Raw genomic sequence first — 21,483 nt, 5'->3', positions numbered from 1 at the left:
ATCTCTAGCCTTCCCCAAGTTGCTTTCCACTCAAACCTTCTTTCCACCAGATCCAAATCCTATGAGAGAGAGTTGAGTGTTGGGGAGACTATCATTTGAAGCACAAGAGCAAGGAGTTCATCATCAACACACCATTTGTTACTTCTTGGAGAGTGGTGTCTCCTAGATTGGCTAGGTGTCACTTGGGAGCCTCTGACAAGATTGTGGAGTTGAACCAAGGAGTTTGTAAGGGCAAGGAGATCGCCTACTTCGTGAAGATCTACCGCTAGTGAGGCAAGTCCTTCGTGGGTGATGGCCATGGTGGGATAGACAAGGTTGCTTCTTCGTGGACCCTTCGTGGGTGGAGCCCTCCGTGGACTCGCGCAACCATTACCCTTCGTGGGTTGAAGTCTCCATCAACGTGGATGTAGGATAGCACCACCTATCCGAACCACGGGAAAAACATCCGTGTCTCCAATTGCGTTTGAATTCTCCAAACCCTTCCCTTTACATTCTTGCAAGTTGCATGCTTTACTTTCCGCTGCCTATACACTCTTTGCATGCTTGCTTGATATGTATTGTGAATGTTGAAATTATGCCTAAACTCCACTTAAACCGAAAAAGCTTAAAAATTGCAACTTTAGTATTAAGTGTCTAATCACCCCCCCTCTAGACACATCTACTTCAAGGTCCTACAGGTTCTCTCCACTCTAAAGCTCTGGGGGGAATTCTTCCAGAGCAAGCTCGGCACCGTCGTCGCGGGCGTGCCCTCCCCCTGCGGAGCCTTCATTGCCATGAGGCGAACGGGCGAGAACAATCCGTTCCTGTCCATCCCGCTAACCCAGTCGGTGAAGCTCTGGCAGAAGTCCTACTTTTACATGAAGAACGTCGCCCAGCAAGGCGACTATGTCAACCTGCCGGCTTACATAGCTGGCCCGCCGGCTGGGAGGCAACCTTCATGGAGCTACCGGGCCAGGTCGCTGTCTCAGGCCGGGAACGCAGCCGTCTCCCGGCTTCGGGTGATGATCCAGTCGGAGGGCCTGACCGGAGCCGACTTGGTGGCCGCCTTCGTGGAGCGCCGAGTACTTCCGCTCCAAGGCCGGCCTCACATGATTTGCCAGATGAGCGGCCGCTTCGATCCGTGCCGGCTGAGCACCAGGGAGATGCCTCATGCAGGGGTGTCTTACATGGTGAACTACATCTCCAACTGCAAGCTCACCGAGGATTGGCGATACGGCAAGGGGCCGTATTCCCGCGCCAACCCTCCGCCTGCCGTAAGTTTTTCTTCTTTTTCTTCCTTTTGTAGCCGGCCTCATGATAGCCGACCTCTGATCAGTTGGTTTGCCCTTAGCAGAACCCTCTTCTTCCGCCGACGGCCGAGGCCACAGGGTTAGAGCGCCAGCTCCTCCCCGACCGCACGATGGACGACGCCGATGATCTGGACCTAGGAGCGGCCGCCATGGAAGACGCCATCGTGGGGGAAGGCGACGAGGCGGGAGGCGCGGGGCCTGGAGCCGGCTTCGAGGACTGGCCAGACGACGACGAGGTTGAAGCCGTCCCGCACCGCCAGCCGGCGCCTGATCATCATGGCGCGGGCTCGTCTGCCGCGCCGGCTGCCCGTGGCGGCGGGCAGAAGCGCCGGGCCGCGTCGACCTTCTTTGGCAGTCGGCCGAAGAACTCCAAGGTTTCCACGGCGGCGACCAAGCAGGATGAGGCGGCCGCGAAGGCGGCCCGCTTCCGCAAGGCGGTGAAACAACCGCAGGCGATCTCGACGTAAGTCGTCGAACGTCTTGTATATTATATATATATTTTGTTGTCCATTTCGATTGAAGCCCCTCTAAACCTTTCTTTGCTTGCCGGACAGGGCACCACTTTCCCTTGAGCGAGGTGCTGGCGGCTCCGTAGTCGGGCCGACTGGAGGGTCCTCAGGCTCCCGTCGCGTGGATCCCATGCCGACCTTAGGGAGGCCACGGAGCGGAACGCACGAGAGGCGCGGGAGGAGCGGGAGGCGGCAGAGCGAAGGACCGCCCAGGCGGCGAAGGAGCAGGCTGATGCGGCGGCCAAGGCCCGGGCGGAGGCGGCAGCCGCAGAGATGGAGGCGGAGCCCTCGCGCAACCAGCCTCCGCAGCTCGTCGTTCCCCTCCACGCCGTGGCCCTCGACATCCCCGTGCCCCCGTCGGAGGAGGTCGACCAAGACCCGCTGGTGATGGAGAGGAGGGAGGACCACGTGGTCTCCGTGGAGGGGGCGCCGCAGACGGCACCGACTGGAGCAGGCCAAAGCGGCCAATCAGCCGCGGCGCCAAAGCAGCCGGCCGGGGGCGAGCCGGAAGCAGGAGCCGGCCTCGAGGTGCAGCTGACATTGCACCGGCGCGCAGGGGGAGGCACCTCCGCGCCGGAACCGCATCGAGCTGCGGGTGCCAGCCAGACAGGGGAGGCCCTGGAGGCGGCCAGCGTCAGCACGTCCGAGTGGACTCCCAGCGGGGGGACGGGTGAGCTGAATGCGGCGGCCCAGGAGGTCCGGAACCGGCTTCAAGCCCAAGCCGCCTCGCTGCAGCAATACACCCAAGAGTTCCTGGCGACGCGGGCCGTCATTCGGGTGAGTCTTCTGACCTTGGTTGTTTTGCTCTTTTGATTTCTTCCGTGGGGGCGCGTCAGCGCACCCACTGGGTGTAGTCCCCGAGTTCCGAGTCGGCTGCTGCGCAGGCGGCTTGGAACTTACTAGGTCCTGACAACTATCTTATTCTCGCCTCCTGTCAGATCTTCCAGGAGTATCATAACCTTCGTGCTGCTGCCTTCAACTCCCAGGCTCAGGAGCTGGGCTGGAGAACCGAAGACCTGACCAGCAGCCGGAGTGCGTGCTTTGTTTCGTTCATCTCCTGTGGGGGCGCGTCAGTGCACCCACTGGGTGTAGTCCCCGAGATTTGGGCCGACTGCTGAGCAGTCGGGTCGGATCTTCCTTGACGACTTCTTCCTTATTGATTTTCCTTTGTCTTCATGCTTGCAGGAGCCAATGCCGACTTGAGGGGGCAACTCAGCGGGGCGCAGGCCGCCCTTCGCACCAAGGAAGCTGAATACAACACATTGGTCCTGGAGCGTGACCGCCTGGCCAAGAAGTTGGCCGACCAGGAGGAGAGCCATAAGGCGGCCCTGAAGAAGGCGCAGGACAGCGAGGACGCCCTGAAGGCCGAGTTCGAGACTGAAGCGGCGGGCTGGGCTGAGACAAGGCAAGCGCTGACCGAAGGCTTCGGCCGCATTGAGGATTTGATCGATGGTAAGCCGCCTTCCTCACTCCTTGCTTGCCCCTTGCCCCCTGATTTGTGTTCTGACTTGTGCTGCTTTTTGTTCTCTGCGTAGACTACTTTCCCGGCTATTCCGTCTTCGCCACCCAAACCATCAAGGCCCATCGCGAGGCGCGCCGACAGGCGGGGGCTGAAATCGCGCCGGATGTGAGCCGGACGCTTGAGGAGCAACTCTTGGCGGTCCAAGCCCGACTGCAGCCGGCTCACCGTATGCTACGCCGCCTCCAGCGCGCCGGGGCGCAGGTGCTGGCCGCTCTCTGGCCAGGCGAGACAATTCCCCGCACCCCGAGTCGGACTGCCGACTGGCTGGAGGTTGCGGTTGGCCGCTTCGAGGCCTGGAAGGCAGCGGCGGCCCGGCTTGGGGCTGGGCGGGCGCTGGAGTTCGTCCGAGCTTGGTATCCGGGGCTGAACCTAGACCAGCTGCGCACCTGGCGGCTGGAGGCCAACGAGGAGCTGGAGGAGGTGCGGCCGGCTATCGCTCAGCGTGCCTCGGCGATCGCCGAATGCACTGACATCAGTGTCTTTGCTCCTGAAATAAATGACGACGGTGTTGCCCAGCTAGAGGAGTGGTTCGGGCTGGACCCGGCGGCGGGTGAGGACTCGGCAGAGGAGGTCGCCTCCAGTGATGAAGGCGAAGACGACGAAGGAGAGGAAAGCGAAGATGTTGAGCGGACCGGTGAAGCGGTCAGCCAGCCTCAGCCTGACCGCGCCTCCAGCAATGAGGCGTGTGCAAGCGCGCCTTCTGCGGGAGGCGGTGATCATGCCGAGGTTCACCAGCCGGCCACTCCTCCAGCCGGCACTGCCGTCTCCACCGACCTGCCCGACTCGCCAGTCGCTCCCCTGGCTTAATCTGCCGTCCTCGCTTTTCCTGTTTGTTACCCTTTGAACAATTTTTATTAAACTTGCGCAGTTCCACCCACTGGGCGTGTATTCGAACTATGTTGAATGCTGGCCTTTTGAAGGTCTTTTTGTGTAAATATGATTGTGCGCGTGTTTGGTTTCCATTCACGTACGCTTTTTATCCTTAGGTTGTTTCCTTTGCCGCCTTCCCCTTTTGGGGAGGCTAGTACTCGAGCTTTCTTAGATTGAAGTGAGGTGAATGGAAGCCAGCCGGCCGGCTACTCTGGTAGTCGGTCGGCGGTGGGAGAAAAACCGGCTTTTGTTATATTGGTCCGTTAGTCCCTAGCCGTTTTTTGTGTGGGCGTCCTTTCCTGCCTTTAACTCTTGCCAGCCGGACAGCCGGTTCTTCGAACTTCGAATTTTGGCAAGAGAAGGCTTGGGTGCCGGCACACTACTTGTCTGACCGCGGGTAGGACTTCTAATATAACTCCAGGCGGCCAGTGCCCGGGCCGACTAGTCGAACCCGGTGCCGGACGAAAAAAGTGAGTGTAATGACAAGGTCATAAGCATAATATTCTTCATTTATAGATAAAATATGGCAGTCCCCGAGCTCTCCTCGGGGGGCCTATTGTCTCATACTTAGTACAAAAGTTAGCGTGATACATACTGCATTTCAACTGTGAAATCTTTGGAGGAGGTTGGCGTTCCATGGTCGTTCCGACTCCTTGCCGGAATCATCTCTCTTGCGTGCCTTCGGCTTCTGTGCGTCGATTAGGTAGTAGGAGTCGTTGCCTAAAGCTCTGCTGATGACGAAGGGGCCCTCCCAAGGGGCCGAGAGCTTGTGCTGGCCGGTTGTTCGCTGGATCAGTCGGAGCACAAGATCGCCCTCTTGGAAGGATCTTGGCTTAACCTTCCGGCTGTGGTAGCGGCGCAGGCCCTGCTGATAGATGGCGGGCCGGCTGAGGGCTAACAGCCGGCCCTCCTCCAGCAGGTCGACGCCGTCTTCTCGTGCTTCCTGGGCCTCCGCCTCCGTGTACATAGTTACCCGAGGCGAGTCGAACTCGATGTCGGTTCGGATGACCGCCTCAGCACCATACACGAGGAAGAAAGGAGTGAAGCCGGTTGACTTGTTTGGGGTAGTGCGCAGACTCCAGAGGACAGCCGGCAGTTCATCGAGCCAACAGCCGGCCGAACGCTCCAGTGGTACAACCAGTCGGGGCTTGATGCCGGCAAGGATGAGGCCATTGGCTCGCTTGACCTGGCCGTTTGACTGCGGGTGGGCAACGGACGCTAAGTCCAACCGGATGCCCTGCATCGCGCAGCAACGTGCCAAGGCTCCCTTGGCGAAATTCGTGCCATTGTCGGTGATGATGCTATGCGGCACACCGTACCGAGTTATTATATCTGCGATAAATGTCACGGCGGTCGGCCATTCAGCTTCTTGATCGGCTTTGCCTCAATCCATTTAGTGAATTTGTCCTGTCGGGTGGTAGGTGCGACATATGCCAACGGGTGGCTTATCTGTGTGGGAACCAGTAAGACGTCGCCGGTGCCTGGAAGCGGGATGTGGCGAAGACATGCACGCCGGCGAATCTTACCCAGCTTCGGGGCTCTCCGTGGAGATAACACCCCTACTGCTGCTCTGCGGGGTCTCCGCATGATCACTCGATGAATCAAGTAGCAACACAACGCTCCTGGAGCTGTTTTGGGGGGGGGAGGAGGAAGAAAGGGCACGGCTAGCCTGCTTCTTCTCCTTGTATGGTGTCTAGAACTAGCAGGGGGTCGAACCGTTTGCATGGGTGCTCCGGGGGGCTTATATAGGCCTACCCCCCGGGGGTACAATGGTAATCCGGCTGGGCGCGGGGCCCAGCCGTCAGTGACTGCGCTCGCCGGCTTCTGCGCCGACTGCTGGGGTCCGCCGACTGGTGGGTCCCGCTGGCTGCCAACTCCTTGGTCACTGTAGCTTCATCTTGCTGACGTGAGCTTCGTCGTGGTAAGCGCGGCTACAGTACCGCCGCCTGTCGGACGATCACTGTAGCCTTACCGCGTCTTGTCTCCTTAATGGGGCGTCCTCTTCAAGGGAGGCAGCGAGCCGACTGTGGGGGCCGGCTCCGTCTCGGGCCGGCTGGGGGAGGCGTGGCCGCCTTCGGGTGCCTCTCTGCCCGAAGGGGCCCACCATCTGTGGGCTGCACTGGCGGCCCGTCGTGGGCGACACCGGAGTCAACATGGCAACAGTGCCGCGCCGGACGGGTCATGCCCACTCCGTACGGCGTAATGTGCCAGGCGTGCTCCGGGATTCGGGGATGGCAGGCTCCACTGTAGCCACGCCCCGTCGCACCGCCGTTAGGTGGGTGCAAACTTTGGGGGTACGGCCTTGACTTCTTTACGGGGAGCCGGCTCGAAGGAGTCGGCCTTCTCACAGCCGGCTTCTTGGATTCGGCCCTCTCTTGAGGGCTAAAGTCGGACCGCCTTCCGAAAGCCGGCCTTGATCACAGCCGGCTAGGGGAAGGCGGCCCCATGTCTTGGGTTCTTGAGAGCCGGGCTGGCTCATAATTTTTGCAGTAGTGCCGGGGGAAGCCGACTAGGCTACCCATGGCTATTTACTCCGACAGTAGTCCCCGAAGCTAATCGAGCTCCGAGGTGAACAAGGGGACGAGAAGCTTGGTCAGCTTCCTATCCTGAAGAGCCGGCTTCGCGGGCGTACGCCGACTTCAGAAAACCCCGCGTAGGCGGGAGGAGAGGGGGCCTGCACGCTGACCACGGGCCCTCTTGCGGCCACGTGGCGGCAGGATCCTGCGGGCGCGCGCGCGCGATGGGACGCCGCCGCAGGCCCGGGCCCGCCACTCGCGAGCCTTGGTCCGGGCGCGGATATCCCGTGGCCCATAGGGCCGCTCGCCTTCTTAAGGCAGTTTCGCCTCGCCATTAAGGGTCGGTAATCACGGGACGTGGGAAGTGGGCACGATCGACCCCCACGCTTCCCCACGCCGCGCCTCCTCGGCTTCGTCACGTGAGCCTATAAGTAGGGGGAGGAGGGAGAGCGATAGAGGTTCGCGCGCTCCCTCCCACTCCGTCCCTCCTAACTCTCGTCTTCTTCCTCTCACTGCCGCCGCAGCCTCCCGTCTCAGCGCCGTCGCGTCTCCACGCCACCTCGCTCCCATGGCCTTGTCAAGCTCCTGGGACGGCTCCAACGTCCATGAGGATCACGTGGAGTTCCTTCGTCAGACCCGGCGCCTGCCCGGCGCCGACCGCGTTCAGGTCCGCCTGGCGCCCGAGAGGGAGATCTCGCCGGCGCCGGAGGAGGGCGAGCGGGTCGTCTTCCGCTCGCACTGCCTGCGCGGCTTCGGCCTCCCAGCGAGCGGGTTTCTTCGTTCCTTCCTCGAATTCTACAACCTCCAGCCGCATCACCTTAAGCCCAATGCGGTGATGCTGCTGTCGGCCTTCGTCTCCCTCTGTGAAGGCTTCTTAGGTCTGCTCCCCACGCTGGAGCTCTGGGGAGATTTTTTCCAGAGCAAGCTCGGCACGGTCGTCGCCGGCGTGCCCGCCCCCTGCGGAGCCTTCATCGCCATGAGGAGGGCGAGCGAGAACAATCCGTTCCCGCCCATCCCCCTGATCCAGTCGGTGAAGGTCTGGCAGAGATCTTATTTCTATGTGAAGAACGTCGCCGAGCAAGAGGACTACATCAACCTGCCGGCTTACGTAGCCGGCCCGCCGGCTGGGAGGCAGCCCTCGTGGAGCTTCCGATCCCGGTCGTTGTCTCCGGCCGGGAACGCCGCCATCTCCCGGCTTCGGGTGCTGATTCAGTCGGAAGGCTTGCGCGGGGCCGACTTGGTGGCCGCCTTCGTGGAGCGCCGGATCCTTCCTCTCCAGAGCCGGCCCCATATGATGTGCCAGATGAGCGGCCGCTTCGACCCAAGCCGGCTGAGCACATGGGAGATGCCCCACGCGGAAGTGGCACTCATGGTCAACTACATCGCCAACTGCAAGCTCAGCAGGGACTGGCAATACGGCAAGGCGCCGTATTCTCGCACAAATCCTCCACCCGTGGTAAGTTTTTCTCTTTATCTTCTTTTTCGTCGTCAGCCGGCTTCGCGACAGCCGGCTTCTGACCAGCCGGTTCTCTGTGCAGAACCCTCTTCTCCCGCCGCCGGCTGGGGCGGCAGGGATCGAACGCCAGTACGCCCCCGACCGCACGGTGGATGATGTCGACGACCCGGACTTGGGGGCGGCAGCCATGGAAGACGCCGTCGTGGGGGACAGCGCCGAGCCCGGAGGCTCAAAGTTCACCGCGAGCTTCGAGGACTGGCCGGACGACTTTGAAGCCGAAGTCGCGCCGAGTCGCCAGCTGGCGGCTGACCATCAGGGCGCGGGCTCGTCCATCGCGCCGGCTGCCGGCGGCGCGCAGAAGCGTCGGGCCGCTCTAGGCCTCTTCGGCAGTCGGCCGAAGAAGTCCAAACCTTCCACCGTGGCGAAGAAGCGAGAAGAGGCGGCCGCGAAGGCGGCCCGCTTCCGCAAAGCCGTAAAACAGCCCGAGGCGGTCTCGGCGTAAGTCTTTACTTGCTTTGCCGCAGTCTCATCGTGGTTCTTTTTCTTCGAATGTCTTCTTAACTTTCCTTCACTTGCTGGACAGAGCGCCGCTTTCTCTTGAGCGGGGCCCGGGTGGCTCTGTCGTGGGGCCGGCTGGAGGTTCTTCAAGCTCCCGCCGTGTGGACCCCCGCGCCGAACTTAAGGAGGCCACAGAGCGGAACGCCCGTGAAGCGCGGTAGGAGCGCGAGGCGGCGGAGAAGGTGGCCGCCCAGGCGGTGAAGGGGCAGGCTGAAGCAGTAGCCAAGGCTCAGAGGGAGGCGGCTTTCGCAGAGACGGAGGCGGAAAGCTCGCGCAGCCAACCTCCGCTGCTTGCCATGCCACTCCGAGCCGTGGCCCCCGACACTCCGTTGCCCTTGGCGGAGGAGATCATCCAAGACCCGCCGCAGTTGGAGAGGGAGGAGGAGCCCGTGGCCCTGGCCGGGAGAGCGCCGCCTGCGGCGCCGACCGGAGCGGGCCAAGGCGGTCAATCATCAACGGCGCCGGAGGAGCCGGCCGGAGGCGAGCCAGAGAGCAGGGCCGGCCTCAAGGTGCAGCTGGCGACGGGCCGGCGTGCTGGAGGAGGCGCTGCTCCGCCGGAGTTACGCCGGGCCACGGGCGCAGGCCAGCCGGCTGGAGATCTGGAGGCGGCCAGCTCTGCCGTGTCCGAGTGGACTCCCAGCGGGGGGACCGGCGAGCTGGAAGCAGCGGCTCAAGGGGTCCGGAGCCGGCTACGAGCTCAAGCCGCCCTGCTGCAGCAGCTTAACCAAGAGTTTTTGTCGACGCAAACCACTGTCCGGGTGAGTCCTTCGCTCTTGGCCGCTTTACTTTCTTGATTTCTTCCGTGGGGGCGCGCCAGCACACCCACTGGGTGTAGTCCCCGAGATCCGGGCTGACTGCTGCGCAGTCGGGTCGGATCTTTCTCGACGGCTATCTTACTTTGCTTTTTTCTACACTTTCAGGAATACCACAACCTTCGTGTTGCCGCCTTCGACTCCCAGGCTCGAGAGTTGAGCCGGCGGACCGACGACCTGGCCGACAGCCGAAGTAAGTACTTAGTTTGTTTGTCTCCGGTGGGGGTGCGTCAGCGCACCCACTGGGTGTAGTCCCCGAGATTCGGGCCGACTGCCGCGCAGTCGGGTCGAATCTTTCTTGACGACTCTTTTCTTATTGATCTTTCTTCTTCTTTGTCTTCAGGGGCCAACGCCGAGTTGAGGAAGGAGCTTGGCGAGGCGAAGGCCGCCCTTCATGCCAAAGAGGCCGAGTGCACCGCCTTGGCCCAGGAGCGGGATTGCCTGGCCAAGAAGCTGGCCGACCAAGAAGAAAGCCACAAAGCAGCCCTTCAGGCAGCGAAGGAGAGCGAAGCCGCCGTGCTGGCGGAGTATGAGATGGAGGCGGCAAGTTGGGCTGAGACCCGGCGAGGCCTGGACGAAGGCTACGACCGGATTGAAGACTTGATCGACGGTAAGCTGCTTTCCACGGCCTTCCCCCGTCCCTTGCCGTCTGGGTTTTTTAACTTATCTTGGACTGCCGCTTGTTGTTTCTTGCAGATTACTTCCCGGGCTACTCCGCCTTTGCTGCTCAAACCATCGAGGCTCATTGCAAAGCGCGCCGTCAAGCGGGGGCCGACATTGCACCGGACGCAAACCGGACCCTTGAGGAGCAGCTTCTGGCTGTCCAGGCGCGGCTGCAGCCGGCCCACCGGATGCTTCGCCGGCTCCAACGTGCCGGGGCGCAAGTGCTGGCTGCCCTCTGGCCTGGCGAGACGATCCCCCGCACCCCGAGCCGAACTGCCGACTGGCTGGAAGTCGCAGTCGGACGCTTCGAGGCTTGGAAGGCGTCAGCGGCCCGCCTCGGAGCCGGGCGGGCGTTGGAATTCGTTCGGGCTTGGTACCCAGGACTGAGCCTGGACCAGCTGCGTACTTGGCGGATGGAGGCCGACGCGGAGCTGGAGAAGGTGAGGCCGGCTATCGCCCAGCGAGCTTCAACGATCGCCGAGTGCACCGACATCAGCGTTTTCGCACCCGAAATCGATGATGACGGTGTCACACAGCCGGAGGAGTGGTTTGGGCTGAACCCGGCGGTGGGCGAAGACTCAGCGGAGGAGATCGCCTCTAGCGACGAGGGCGAAGAGGACGAAGACGACGACGGCGGAGACGTCGAGCCGGCTGGTGGAACAACCAGCCGACCTCAGGCCGACCGTGCCTCCAGCAACGAGGTGTGTGGAAGCACGCCCTCTGCGGGAGGCGGCCTGTTCGTTCCACTCTAAGTGAGTGCTCTTCTTCATGAGGCGGTAGAGGGGGAGGGCCTTCTCTCCGAGCCGGCTCATGAAGCGGTTTAAGGAGGCCAAGCACCCGGTGAACTTCTGAATGTCTCGAAGCTTGGTGGGGATCGCCATTCTCTCGATGGCCTTGATCTTCGCTGGGTTACATTCGATGCCGCGTTCGGAGACCAGGAAGCCTAGGAGCTGGCTGGCTGGCACTCCGAACACGCATTCCTCGGGGTTGAGCTTGATTTGGAACCGGCGCAGGTTCTCAAATGTTTCCTTGAGGTCTTCCAGTAAGGTGCCACGCTTCTCCGTCTTCACCACGACGTCGTCCACGTAAACGTGGGCATTTCTGCCGAGTTTCTTGAGGAGGCACTTCTGCATGCAACGCTGAAAGGTGGCACTGGCATTTCTCAAGCCGAATGTCATAGTCAGGTAGCAGAAGGCTCCAACGGCGTGATGAAGGCGGTCTTCAGGCGGTCATCCGGGTCTAGCTTTATCTGGTGATATCCAGAGTAAGCATCCAAAAAACTCAATAGCTCGCATCCGGCTGTGGAGTCTATCACTTGGTCTATCCTTGGCAGGGCGAAAGGATCTTTGGGGCAGGCCTTGTTGAGGCTTGTGTAGTCTATGCACATGCGCCACTTGTTATTCTTCTTCAGCACAAGGACCGGGTTGGCGAGCCACTCCGGAAAGAAAACTTCCATAATAAAGCCGGCTGCCAAGAGCCGGGCTATTTCCTCCCCTACAATCCTGCGTTTCTCCTCCGACAGTCGGCGGAGGGGCTGTCTGACTGGCTTTGCGTCTTCTCGAACATGTAGTTTGTGCTCGGCGAATTTCCTCGGGACACCCGGCATGTCCTTGGGGGACCACGCGAAGATGTCCCGATTCTCACAGAGGAAATCGGCGAGCTCGCCTTCCTATTTGCTGTTTAGGTTTGCCCCGATGACGGCAAACCTCTCTGGATGCTCGGGGTCAAGGGGTATCTTCTTCGTCTCCTTGGCCGGCTGGAAAGACCCTTGAGGATCATGCTCCTTGGGGTCGGGGGACACGGCCGACTGCTTGCCGGCCATGGCCACGACTCGGTCCAGCATCTTCTTCTCTTCGGCGATCACAAGGGACTCGGCCAGCCGGCTGCTGGCCGCGGCGCACTCGGCAGACTTCTTGTAGTCGCCGGCTACGGTGATGACGCCTTTGGTGCTTGGTATCTTCATCTTGAGGTATGCATAGTGGGGGACCGCCATGAATTTGGCCAAGGCAGGTCGGCCCAGCAATGCATGGTAAGGGCTCTCCAGGTCTACCACTTCAAACCAGATTGCTTCCCGGCAGAAATGCTCCTTGTCCCCAAAAAGTACATCAATCTTGGTTTTGCCAATGGGGGCGCAGGACAGGCCGGGTACAATGCCGTGGAACACTGTCCGAGTGGGCGTGAGCTGTTTTGTCTTGACGTTCAGCTTCTCCAGGGTGTCACGATACAGGATGTTGATGCTGCTCCCGCCGTCTATCAACACACGGGAGAAACGGGCGGCGCGTCTGTCCGTTGCAAGGGTGGCTTCCAGGACAAGAGCGTAAGAGCCGGGAGACGGCATCACCTCCGGATGGTCGGCCTGGCTCCAGCTGATGGGCTTTTCCGACCAATGCATGTGTTCGGCGGGGTTGGCAGCGACCATGCTGACTTCCTGGTGCTCTCGGCGCTTGCTGCGCCGGTCTTCGGGTTGGCTGGTGAAGACGACGTAGGTTGCTTGCTCGTCAGGGAATTCGTCGTGCACGGCTCCGACTGCAGGCTGAGCGGCCGGAGGCGGCGGAGGCGGAGGCGGCGGGCCGGCAGGCGGAGGCGGCAAGAGCCCCTCGCCCTTAGAGATTCGGGTGAGCTAGTTGCACTTCCGGGTCGTGTGGTTGGACGGCTTCGCGCTGCTGTGGAACTTGCAAGGGGCGTCGAGGGTTTGCTCGTAGGAGAAGGCGGGCTGCCAAGCCGGCCTGCCGCCCTTGGGCTTCTTGGGCGCCGGTCGTTCTTCAGGCGGCGCATCTTCGACCGTGGCCACCTGCCGGCTAGCGGGAGGCGGCGCAGGGCCCTTGTGCTTGTTGTCGTTCGTGTTGGGGTGTCGGCCGGGCTCTCCAGCCGGCGTCTTGGGCGCTGGGTTGAGCACCTTCCCGGACGCGTCTACCCGAAGCTCGGTCTTCATCGAGGAGTCGGCGGTGGCATACTTGTCGGCTATGTCCAGAAGCTCGTCGAGGGTGGCCGGCTTGTCGCAGAGGAGCTTGTGCTTGAGGAGGGTGCCTTCTCGGCATCCGGCTGTGAAGTACTCTATGGCTTGTACCTCGTGCACCCCTTCACAGGAGTTGCGGAGCTCAGCCCAACGCGTGAGGTAGTCGCGAGTGGACTCGGCGGGGCCTTGTACGCACAAGGAGAGCTGTCTGGGCTTGGGAGCCCGCTTGTAGGTGCTGGTGAAGTTGCGGATGAAGGCTTCTGTGAAGTCTAGCCAGCTGTTGATGCTACGCGGCTTGAGGCTGTTGAGCCAGGTCCGCGCCGTGCCCTGCAGCATGAGGGGCACGTACTTCACGGTGACTCGCCGGTTGCCGTTGGCTATGCTAACTGCGGTGGAGTAGTCGATCAACCAGTCTTCCGGCTTCACGGAGCCGTTGTACTTGGGCGTGTCTCTTGGGAGCGAGAACCCTTTGGGAAAGGGCTCGTCGCAGATGCGGGGGCCAAAGCAAGGCGGGCCGACATCGTCTTCTTCTTCCAATGCCTGGGATCGCGCCAGGCGGTCGAGCCGATGGCGGGCGTCGTTCTCGCTGATTCCTTCGCGGCGGCCCAGCCGGCCGCTGAGAGTCGGGTGCGCCACTGGCGGTGAGGCGGGATATCTCTCTCCACGGGGCGGAGGCGGAGGCGGGTCGCCCTGCCACTCCATGGCTCGGGGGTGACCGTCCGCGTCCCGCTCGATGGAGATCCGGGTCCGGCTGCGGCTGGTAGCCAGCTCCTTCTCGCGTCGCGCGCGGGTATTGCTCGTAGTCGTCGTCCGGGATGTCGCGCCGTGCTCTTTGCGCGGGAGAAGGCTTTCCGCGCGAGCGTCGGCTTCGTGCCATTGCGTGGCGGCGTCAATCAACTGCTGGATGCGCCGTGTCATGTGTTGAAGGTCTTCGGCCTCCAGGCCGTCCAGCTCGTTTACGGCCGCCTGGGCGGCACGCAAGTTCTCGAGCGGGGTGGCATAGACCGGGCGGTCGACTCCCAGCGTGTCGGCGATGACGGCGCCGCATTGCTTGACAAGGCCGGCCCGGCTTGGCCCGCCCGGGGCCGGCGTGCCGAAGGCGGCGCGGTCAGCCTCACGCCGGTAGGCCTCAGTGAGGCGTCTTACGGAGGCCAGCCTCTGGCCCTCTGCGAGGAGGGCGAGGCGGCGTGCTTCCAGGGCTTCGTCGTCGGCGTCGGCCGGGAGAGGAGCGGACAAGTCGTGGGCCACCGCGCGCGAGGCGTCGCGGGCGCTCTCGTCGGCCGGGCCACTGTGGCCGACAACCATCACTTCGGCGGTGATAGCATCATGGCCGTCGGCTCGAGGGAGCGGGTCGTTGTAGATCGCGACGTTGGTGGGGAAGGCGTCGTAGGAGGCCGCGTCGGAGTCGACAGGCATCGGGTCGGTGGAGCCAACCGACTCCAGGTTCGCAGCGGACTCGCTGGAGACATGGGGCTGGCCGAGAAGGTTGGCGAGGTGGTCAGCGCTCGCATCGGAGGCGGACTCGTCGGGGATGAAGGCCTCGTCGGGGAGATTGGCGAGGCCGCTTGCCGCGCAGATGCCGGTGACGCCTTGCAGCGCGTTGAGGCAAGCGCCATCGGGCGTGCCGGGCTGGCTACGCTCGCTGGGGAGGAAGAGGGTTCCCGTCCAGAATAGGTCTCCGGACGACGGTGCGCCTGGCCCCACGGTGGGCGCCAAATGTCGGGTGGTAGGTGCGACATATGCCAACGGGTGGCTTATCTGTGTGGGAACCAGTAAGACGTCGCCGGTGCCTGGAAGCGGGATGTGGCGAAGACATGCACGCCGGCGAATCTTACCCAGCTTCGGGGCTCTCCGTGGAGATAACACCCCTACTGCTGCTCTGCGGGGTCTCCGCATGATCACTCGATGAATCAAGTAGCAACACAACGCTCCTGGAGCTGTTTTGGGGGGGGAGGAGGAAGAAAGGGCACGGCTAGCCTGCTTCTTCTCCTTGTATGGTGTCTAGAACTAGCAGGGGGTCGAACCGTTTGCATGGGTGCTCCGGGGGGCTTATATAGGCCTACCCCCCGGGGGTACAATGGTAATCCGGCTGGGCGCGGGGCCCAGCCGTCAGTGACTGCGCTCGCCGGCTTCTGCGCTGACTGCTGGGGTCCGCCGACTGGTGGGTCCCGCTGGCTGCCAACTCCTTGGTCACTGTAGCTTCATCTTGCTGACGTGAGCTTCGTCGTGGTAAGCGCGGCTACAGTACCGCCGCCTGTCGGACGATCACTGTAGCCTTACCGTGTCTTGTCTCCTTAATGGGGCATCCTCTTCAAGGGAGGCGGCGAGCCGACTGTGGGGGCCGGCTCCGTCTCGGGCCGGCTGGGGGAGGCGTGGCCGCCTTCGGGTGCCTCTCTGCCCGAAGGGGCCCACCATCTGTGGGCTGCACTGGCGGCCCGTCGTGGGCGACACCGGAGTCAACATGGCAACAGTGCCGCGCTGGACGGGTCATGCCCACTCCGTACGGCGCAATGTGCCAGGCGTGCTCCGGGATTCGGGGATGGCAGGCTCCACTGTAGCCACGCCCCGTCGCACCGCCGTTAGGTGGGTGCAAACTTTGGGGGTACGGCCTTGACTTCTTTACGGGGAGCCGGCTCGAAGGAGTCGGCCTTCTCACAGCCGGCTTCTTGGAGTCGGCCCTCTCTTGAGGGCTAAAGTCGGACCGCCTTCCGAAAGCCGGCCTTGATCGCAGCCAGCTAGGGGAAGGTGGCCCCATGTCTTGGGTTCTTGAGAGCCGGGCTGGCTTGTAATTTTTGCAGAAGTGCCGGGGGAAGCCGGCTAGGCTACCCATGGCTATTTACTCCGACATGTCCACAGCGACAAGCAGATGTGTCATGCCGCCGCGCGCTGTCTTGAATGGGCTCACCATGTCCAGTCCCCAAACGCCGAAGGGCCAAGTGAGGGGAATGGTCTTGAGTGCAGAAGCCGGCATGTGTTGCTTGGAGCTGAATACTTGGCACCCTTTGCAATGTTTAACTAACTCCTTGGCGTCATCCAAAGCGGCCGGCCAAAAGAAACCATGGCGGAAAGCTTTGGCAACGAGTGATCTTGAGGCCGCATGGTGGCCGCATTCTCCTTGGTGGATGTCTCTGAGGATTGCAATGCCCTTCTCTTGCTCGACACATCGCTGGAGGACTCCAGTGACACTACGCTTGACGAGCTCTCTGTTGACGATTGTGTATGCTTCGGCTCGGTGTTGGACTTGCCTTGCCTCTGTTACGTCAGCCGGCAGGTCTTGGTTTATTAGGAAGTTGAGGATGGATTGAGCCCATGACGGAGCTGCGACTTCTTCTATTGCCAACACGGCTAGTGCGACCAGGGCGGGCGGGCTAGGTGGTGAAGTGCTGGAGTCGGCCGCCGCCTGTTGTGTTGGTGCACTCTCCGGGCCGACTACCGCAGTCCCCGAGCCGAGTGTGGCGGTCCCTGGGTTAGGCATAACTACGGGAGTCCCCGAGCTGCCTACTAATGTCCCCGGGCCGACTATCGAAGTCCCCGGGTCACCTGCTTGGTTCTTTGAGCCGGACCCGGCTGCATCGGGGTCAGGCGGCACGAAGATGGAATCAGACTCTGGAGACGGCTGGATAGACGGCTTGAGGAGGCGTTGTAGAGAGACGCTGGTTGGTATTGCTTGCCGAGTGGAGCCTATTCGAGCCAGGGCATCAGCTGGCTCATTGTCGGCTCGCGGTACGTGGAGGAACTCGCATCCTTCAAAATACCCACTGATCTGCTGAACGAGGAAGCGGTAGCTTGCCATATTTGCGTCCTTGGCATCCCAGTCGCCGGATGATTACTGGACCACCAAGTCCGAGTCGCCATAACAGAGGATCCGGCGAACGCCGAGTTCTTTGGCAAGCCGGAGCTCGTGTATGAGCGCCTCGTACTCGGCCACGTTGTTGGAGGCGGCAAAGTGAATTTGCAGTGTGTATCTGAGCTTGTTGCCTTTGGGAGAGGTGAGGATGACGCTGGCTCCCAAGCCGGTGTGCATCTTGGACCCATCGAAGTGCATGCGCCAATGAGTGGAGCCGGGAGCTGGCGGTAGGTACTGGGTCTCGGCCCAGTCGACGAGGAAGTCGGCCAATGCTTGGGAATTGATGGCGGTGTGAGGCTGGTAGAAGATCGTGTAGGGGGCTAGCTCGATGGCCCATTTCGCCACCCGGCCGGATGCATCCCGGCTGCCTATGATCTCGGCCAGCGGGGCAGTGCATACAACCGTGATGGGATGCTCTTGGAAGTAGGGCTTCAGCATCTTGGCGGCGAAGTACACGCCGTAGCACATCTTCTGGTAGTGCGGGTAGTTCTGCTTCGAGGTAGACAGCACCTCGCTCAAATAGTACACCGGCCTCTGGACCGGCTGGGCTCGGCCCTCTTCTGGGCGTTGGACTATGATGACGGTGCTGACCATCTGGCTGGTTGCGGCAATGTAGAGGAGCATGGGCTCTTTCTCAGTCGGCGCCGCCAGGACAGGCGGCGTGGCCAGCATCTTCTTCAGCTCGTGAAAAGCTTGGTCGGCTTGGTCATTCCACTTGAAGTGGTTGGTCTTCTTCATGAGGCATTAGTGGGGAAGAGCTTTCTCTCCGAGCCGGCTGATGAAGCGGTTCAGGGAGGCCAAGCATTCGGTAAACTTCTGGACGTCTCGAAGTTTGGTGGGAATCGCCATTCTCTCAATGGCCTTGATCTTTACTGGGTTGCATTCGATGCCGCGTTCGGAGACCAGGAAGCCTAGGAGCTGGCCGGCTGGCACTCCGAACACGCATTTCTCGGGGTTGAGCTTGATTTGGAACCGGCGCAGGTTCTCAAATGTTTCCTTGAGGTCTTCCAGCAAGGTGCCGCGCTTCTCCGTCTTCACCACAATGTCGTCTACGTAGACGTGGGCATTTCTACCGAGCTGCTTGAGGAGGCACTTCTGCATGCAACGCTGAAAAGTGGCACTGGCATTTCTCAAGCCGAATGTCATAGTCAGGTAGCAGAAGGATCCGAATGGCGTGATGAAGGCGGTCTTCAGGCGGTCTGCCGGATCTAAGTTTATCTGGTGGTATCCTGAGTAAGCATCCAAGAAACTCAACAGCTCGCATCCGGTCGTGGAGTCTATCACTTGGTCAATCCTCGGTAGGGCAAAGGGATCTTTGGGGCAGGCCTTGTTGAGGCTCGTGTAGTCTATGCACATGCGCCACTTGTTGTTCTTCTTTAGCATGAGGACCGGGTTGGCAAGCCACTCTGGAAAGAAAACTTCCATAATGAAGCCGGCTACCAGAAGCCGGGCTATCTCCCCTCCCACAATCCTTCTTTTCTCCTCCGACAGTCAACAGAGGGGTTGTTTGACTGGTTTTGCGTCTTCTCGGACGTGTAGCTTGTGCTCGGCGAATTCCTTCAGAACACCCCGCATGTCCTTGGGGGACCATGCAAAGATGTCCCGATTCTCACGGAGGAAATAGGCGAGCTCGCCTTCCTATTTGCTGTCTAGGTTTGCCCCGATGACGGCGAACCTCTCTGGGTGCTCGGGGTCAAGAGGTATCTTCTTCATCTCCTTGGCCGGCTGGAAAGATCCTTGGGCATCACACTCCTTGGGATCGGGGGACAGGGCCGACTGTTTGCCGGCCATGGCCACGACTCGGTCCAACATCTTCTTTTCTTCGGCAATCACAAGGGACTCGGTCAGCCGGCTGCTGGCTGCTGCGCACTCGGAGGACTTCTTGTAATTGCCGGCTATGGTGATGACGCCCTTGGAGCTCGGCATCTTCATCTTGAGGTATGCATAGTGGGGAACTGCCATCAACCTGGCCAAGGCAGGTCGGCCAAGCAATGCATGGTAAGGGCTCTCCAGGTCCACCACTTCAAACCAGATCGCTTCCCAGCAAAAATGCTCCTTGTCCCCAAACAGTACATCAATCTTGATCTTGCCAATGGTGGCGCAGGACAGGCCGGGTACGATGCCATGGAACACAGTCCGAGTAGGCATGAGTTGCTTCATCTTGACATTCAGCTTCTCCAAGGTGTTGCGGTACAGGATGTTGATGCTGCTCCCACCGTCTATCAGCACGCGGGAGAAACGGGTGGCGCGTCTATCCGTTGCAAGGGTGGCATCCAAAACCAACGCATAAGAGCCGGGAGATGGCATCACCTCTGGGTGGTCGGCCCGGCTCCAGCTGATAGGTTTTTCTGACCAGTGCATGTGCTCGGCAGGGTTGGCAGGGACCATGCTGACTTCTTGGTGCTCTCGACGTTTGCTGCGCCGGTCTTCGGGCTGGCTTGTAAAGACGATATAAGCGGCATGCTCGTCGGGGAACTCGTCGTGCACAGCTCCGACTGCAGGCCGAGCGGTCGGCGGCTTCGGAGCCGGAGGTGGCGGACCGGCAAGCGGAGGCGGCGCGAGTCCTCGCCTTTGGAGATTCGGGTGACTCAGTGGCACTTCCGGGTTGTGTGGTTGGACGGCTTCGCGCCGCTATGGAACTTGCATGGGGCGTCGAGAGTCTGCTCGTAGGAGAAGGCCAGCTGCCAAGACGGCTTGCCGCCCCTCTGCTTCTTGGGTGCGGGCCGCCGTTCGGGCTGCTCGTCTTCGACTGTGGCCACCTGCCGAATGGTGGAGGGCGGTGCGGGGCCCTTGCGCTTGTGGTCGTTCTGGTGTGGGCGTCGGCCGGAGTCCCCAGCCGGCGTCTTGGACGCCGGGTTGAGTACTTTCCCGGACGCGTCTACCCGGAGTTCGGTCTTCATTGAGGAGTCGGCGGTGGCGTACTTGTCCTCTATGACCAGAAGCTCGTCGAGGGTAGTCGGCTCGTCGCAGAGGAGCTTGTGCTTGAGGAGGGTGCCTTCTCGGCACCCGGCAGTGAAATATTCTATGGCTTGCACCTCGTCCACCCCTTCGCAAGAGTTGCGGAGCTCGGCCCAACGCGTGAGGTAGTCGCGAGTGGACTTGGTGGGGCCTTGCACGCACAAGGAGAGTTGTCTGGGCTTGGGAGCCCGCTCGTAGGTGCTGGTGAAGTTGCGGACGAAGGCTTCTGTGAAGTCTAGCCAGCTGTTGATGTTGTATGGCTTGAGGCTGTTGAGCCAGGTCCGCGCCGTGCCCTGCAACATGAGGGGCACGTACTTCACGGCAACGCGCCTGTTGCCGTTGGCTATGCTAACCGCCGTGGACTAGTCGATCAACCAGTCTTCCGGCTTCACGGAGCCGTTGTACTTGGGCGTGTCTCTTGGGAGCGAGAACCCTTTGGGGAAAGGCTCATCGCGGATGCGGGGGCCGAAGCAAGGCGGGCCGACATCGTCTTCTTCTTCCAGCGCCAGGGATCGCGCTAGGCGGTCGATCCGATGGCGGGCGTCGTTCTCGCCGACTCCTTCGCGGCGACCTAGCCGGCTGCTGAGAGTCGGATGCACAACAGGCGGTGGGGGGGGATATCTCTCCCCACGGGGCCGAGGCGGAGGTGGGTTGCCCCGCCACTCCACGGCCCGGGGATGGCCTTCTGCGTCTCGCTCGATGGAGATTCGGGTTCGGCTTCGGCTGGCAGCCGGCTCTTTCTCGCGCCGCGCGCGGATTTTGCCCGCGGTCGGTGTCCGGGACGTCGCGCCATGATCTCGGCGCGGGGGAGGGCTTTCCACGCGGGCGTCGGCTTCGTGCCGCTGCGCAGCCGCATCGATTAGCTGCTGGATGCATCTGGTCATGTGGGGGAGTTCTTCGGCCTCCAATCCGTCTAGCTCGTCTACAGCCGCCTGGGCGGTGCGCAGGTTCTCGAGTGGAGTGGCGTAGATTGGGCGGTCGACTCCTAGCGTGTCGGCGACGACAGCGCCGCGCTGTCTGACAACGCCGGCCCGGCTGGGCCCATCTGGGGGCGGCGTGCCAAAGGCGGCGCGGTCGGCTTCGCGCCGGTGGGCCTCAATGAGACGTCTCATGGAAGCCAGCTTCCGGCCCTCCGCGAGGAGGGCGAGGCGGCGAGCCTGTAGTGCTTCAGCGTCGGCATCGGCCGGGAGGGGGATGGACAAGTCGTGGACCGGCGTATGCGGGGCGTCGTGGGCGCTCTCGTCAGAGGCGCCGTCGTGGCCGATGACCATCACCTCGGTCTTGATAGCGTCGCAGCCATCGGCCCGGGGAAGCGGGTCGTTGTAGATCGTGACGCCGGTGGGGAAAGTGTCGAGTGAGGCCGTGTCGGAGTCGACAGGCATCGGATCGGTGGAGCCAACCGACTCCAAGTCCACAGCAGGCTCGCCGGAGACGCGGAGTTGGCCGAGGAGGTTGACGAGGTGGTCGGTGTCCGCGTCAGAGGCAAGCTCGTCGGAGATGAGGGTCTTGTCAAGGAGATCGGCGAGG

At 61.7% G+C, this 21,483-nt stretch overlaps 1 pseudogene; it reads left to right on the top strand.

Annotated features, from left to right (window-relative positions):
• The first annotated feature begins 1,399 nt into the window (after positions 1–1,399).
• Positions 1,400–21,483, top strand: part of LOC147973299 (uncharacterized) — a 135,671-nt pseudogene continuing 115,587 nt past the window's right edge.

The sequence above is a fragment of the Triticum urartu genome, chromosome 5A (assembly GCF_056163025.1).
Source record: "Triticum urartu cultivar PI428250 chromosome 5A, HENAU_Tu73, whole genome shotgun sequence".
Lineage (NCBI taxonomy): Eukaryota > Viridiplantae > Streptophyta > Magnoliopsida > Poales > Poaceae > Triticum > Triticum urartu.
The sequence above is the reverse complement of the archived record's forward strand: the minus strand, read 5'-3'. Positions and strand labels throughout refer to the sequence as shown.